The sequence below is a fragment of the Ischnura elegans genome, chromosome 5 (assembly GCF_921293095.1).
Source record: "Ischnura elegans chromosome 5, ioIscEleg1.1, whole genome shotgun sequence".
NCBI classification, from domain to species: Eukaryota; Metazoa; Arthropoda; class Insecta; order Odonata; family Coenagrionidae; genus Ischnura; species Ischnura elegans.
Window position 1 is genome coordinate 34,221,084 of NC_060250.1, and position 4,597 is coordinate 34,225,680.

Sequence of the window (4,597 nt, forward strand, 5' to 3'; positions counted from 1 at the left end):
AGAAAGAGAAAATTCTTTAGGAGTCTGTAATATAAGCCTCATTTTATACGCATTTTTTACATTAATTCCGGAAGATTTCAATTACCAAGAGTTGTCAGCTATTCTAGTATCCAGAATTCACGGAAAGAAGTTAAAATCCGTCAACGCACGAAGAGAAAATGCTGGTTACCGCGAGATGACGTGCACTTTGATATGTCTAAGAATTTGTTTCAGTTTACTATTTCCCAGTTTAAAAAATATTTTTAGTTTATAAATGCTCAGAATGTCATCGACCCGTATGATTAAAGATGAAAAACTATTACTCGCACCTTTATTAGGCTTCATGAGGCGACTGAAATAGGACACAAATTTCCCTTAACGATGGCTAGATTGATAAAAAAATAAACGTCGTTGGGCAGTAAGACATGCGTATCACATGTAGGAAGAGATAAATATCCTAATGAATCTTCCTTTTGGTATTTTTAAAATGACATGAAATAAACCGGAATCTACTTTGGTGGTCCATGCAGAAAACCTGCCTGTTTCCGAATTCAAAACTATGATACCTATTGCTCAAAAGGCATGTTTATGACATATATTTATCTAAAATAAGTGTGACGAAATATTCACAATCAAAATCGCACCATTTGACGACCCGAAATTGCTTTATTTGGGCAACTGGGCATTCATCCGGACATTTGCTCAGCTACGTAGGTACTGCACGGGGCATCTAGTAAACATGGTTTAAGACCTTAGACCACCCCACTATGTATACCAATTGCATTCGTAAAATGTTACCTGGAAAATTAGCGGTTTTTCATCGCACAAAACTATATCGATATGATCTAAATTTAAGAACTTTAATTAACGATTTTAATGAAAATGATTAATCCATCCCGCTACGTATTATTGAATCTTTCATCAAAGTGAGATACTATCGAAACGAAAGAATTGATCAGAACAATATAGAACCCTGGCTATAGTTGAATGCAGCTAGGGTTATCGTTACCTCCATTGATTCTTCTAAGTTAATGCCAACTTTAGGCGGAATTAATTAACTTGCTTCAGTTACTTTTTATTTTTCTGTTCACTCTGTTAGAACCTTAACCCTTTCACTGCTGTGGACGTACCTAGTACGTCCGCACGGTAGACTGCTGTGGACGTACTTTTTCCTCGTCCCTGCCATGCGGTCAGCACTTTTGCCGAAGCACTCCAAAAGGTTGCTAATCCGGGACCCGAAATCCTCGCCCAGCTCACCCACGTAGGACCTTCTCATCGACCCAACCAGCGTGGGGCCTACCTCCCAAAAAGTGACCGCTCTGACTGCAATTTGAAAATCAATCAATCAATCCGATCATCAAAAAATTATTGTTTGCATCGCACTCCGGCCAATCAAGCAATCAAGTACGTCTTTGAACCGTGTTTCTGTGATGAAAAATAACGATTTTGTTAACTTTGCTAAAATGGCCATTTTCCTGTTGTCCGCAGCCACGTTTTTAGGAAAGTTAACTAAATCGTTATTCTCCATCGCAGGAACACGGTTCAAAGACGTACTTGATTGCTTGATTGGCAGGAGTGCGATGAAAACAATCATTTTTCGATGATCGGATTAATTGATAGATTTTCAAAATTAAGTCAGAGCGGTCACGTTTCGGGAGGTAGGCCCCACGCTGGTTGGGTCGAGGAGACGGTCCTGCGTGGGTGAGCTCCTAGAGGAAAGGGTCGCGGATTAGCGACCCTTCGGAGGGTGTACCACACCCATCCTGGAAGTACCTGCTCCGTGGGCCCACCAAACGTATTTTAACCTTTTCGCCGCATGTGAGGAGACTGTTTTCGGAGATAGAGCAGCAGTGAAAGGGTTAACAATGGAGTTGTTTAAAGCCAACCATAAAGTTTTAATGGGTATGTATGATATACATGACTCTTATGTTTTTTGATATTAGTTTTTTTTTAAAGTTCAGTGTGAAATTGGAGTTTCATTGAGTAATACGCCTTCAATATGGGATACAAGTCGTCTTCCGAAACGTCGGCCTATACGACCTGGTTGCAAACCCGAGAAGAATTCATCAATTTAAGAACTCTAACTGCGATTCGGTTGGATGAACAAAAACCGAGCCATTCAAATGATACAGTAACTTAGAAGAATCAATGGAAGTATAACCTTAGCTACATTCAACTACAGCCAGGGTTCTTATGTGTCCTGATCGTTTCAATAGTATCTCGCTGTGGTGAAAGATTCAACAATACGCAGTGGCCCCGACTCCATGACGCCTTACGGGGCCCGAGCCCCCTCAAAAATTCGTAACGGGGGTGAGGAAAAAATGTGTCAGGCTTGTCGATTTTCCCCGGAGTGTCCAGTTATCGAGAGTCGAGTTTTCAAGGTTCTAATGTTGATCATGTGACTCTTCCAAAATGCTTTAAAGATCTTTAAAATCAGTATTCATAAAATTTCCCGTGGGAAGACCCCCGCTATGGGCCCCCCAATATTTTTTATAACTCGGGAAACTTTATAATACGTAGCGGGATGGATTAATTATTTTAATTCTAAACCGTGCTCGACACGAATTCGCCTGCAGAGTGCGACTACCCTTCATGGCACCACGTGTTGCATCGAGGCCGTTCTGGAACGAGGTAATCGGAAACGCTGACTGAGCGTCGCTCGCCTCCTATTTCCAGATTTTGCGGTTGGAAAGGTGACTCCTGCCTCGCTCCGCCCACCAAAACTCCCTGAGGGGGCTACCTGAGGATGAGGAAGCTGCACGGTACACATATGGGCGGTTTTGCCTACGTGAAGAACAGGAATGAGGAAAGAACTCCGGAAAAAATCTCGCCAATAGTAAGTATCTGCATAGTTTTCCCTTACAGGGGTGCAGCTAGGAATTAAAGCAAGGGGGGGTTTCAGGCGCAACTATAACTGACTTTACTGACTGACTAACAACTTTATAGAACTGGGGTACCTAGGGGTGTGGTATACCTGCCAGGGTAAGCGGTAGGTGCGAGGGCTCTCCGCCAGAAAAAAATTAAGATATTTTGTTCAAAATGTTGAGTTTTACGGCCTTCTGAGGGATATTTTGCTAATACTCACACTATTCTAACAGCAATATTAATCCAATTAAGTAAAATAGATTTAACTTAAAAATTTCTCTGAGCTCTGGGGGGGTTTTAATCCTCCAAAACCCCCCCTCGCTGCGCCACTGCTCCCTTGTAACCATTTGTAAGGTCCTATACGAGAGTTGACAGGAAAATCAACAATAATTGGGCTAAGTGTAACTTGCTCAAATGTCTTCAATTCATCCAATAGCAGTAAACTTGCCCCAATTATAGTTGATGTTTCTGTCTTCTCTCATATAGGACCTTAAACTCAACAGTGAACTCAACTCCACTGTTAAGTTTGCTTCACACTTTAAGACTACGAAATTCTGTGTCCCGTCCATCCATTTTGGACCCACTTTTCCTCACTTCCATATTCATCACAAGAGCGCGAAAACTTAATCTGTCGCATTTTGAGACGCCATGGCCTTATTATAATATTGTCAAAGGACAAAAGAAAAGAAAGAACATCTGAGGAAGTTTCCGGATAAAATACAGTAAGTAAAGGATGTAAAACAGACGTAAAATATAAGTGTTAAACAGCAGCAAATAAGAGAATTATTGAAGAGCCACATTACACCTATCTTCGGTTTTCTGACTGATCATGATGATTCTCATAATTTGATATTATTAACTCGACCTCACCGATTCAGTTAGTTAGATCTACGACTCTACCCAAATAGTTCTCGAATTATTATAGTTTAATGACCACACGGAGGCGTACTACCAACAAACCGTTACGTACTACTGTAACAGACATTGGTCGCTTTACTCGTTACTAAACTTTCGGAGAGCTCAAGTATTTTATTTTTCAACAATATTAACTTACTGGGGACACAAATATAGTTAAGAGTACAACGACACCTCACAACTGCGAGCGATAAAAATGAGAATATCCATGAGTAAGCGTAACGGGCAATGTCGGTAACTAGCACAATAACTGAAAGTGAACAGCTCTTCATTGCTATTCACTGATTGAATCAATTGCCAGGTTTTTAGGCAAGTAGTGTGAAGTTGAAAAACAGTATAAGAAATTGAGAAAATATCAGCTCGAAAGAGCTTCTAGGTAATGAAACACAGATTAATTCTGACTCAAGCATCCTCATTGAGATTTCCAAAAAGTAGAGAAAAAAGCCCTAAAAAACAACCGACTATCAAATTTCATTAATTCATGATCGACTGCTATTCCCTTTCTTTTAAGGTAACAACACCACCAATAATTTAATTCTTCCACAGCGCATTGTAACTAGGAATTGACTAGATTCCGCACCCTAATTAATCATGGTAATTTTAATAGCGGAGTCGCCTGCAAAAAAAATACGTTAAAAGCAAAAAATATGAACAACTTTTTCCATCATGTGACTCGGCGAGGAAGGAACTAACAAAAAGAAGCCGCAGCACTATGTGTGAAGAACCAGTTAATGCATGCAGTAATATTGCCTCTTAATACAGGATCAAGAAAATTATTTACGCAACACATTCCCAAGTAATGATGGTAAAACTCTCGGATAGCCTCTTTTTCCAACAG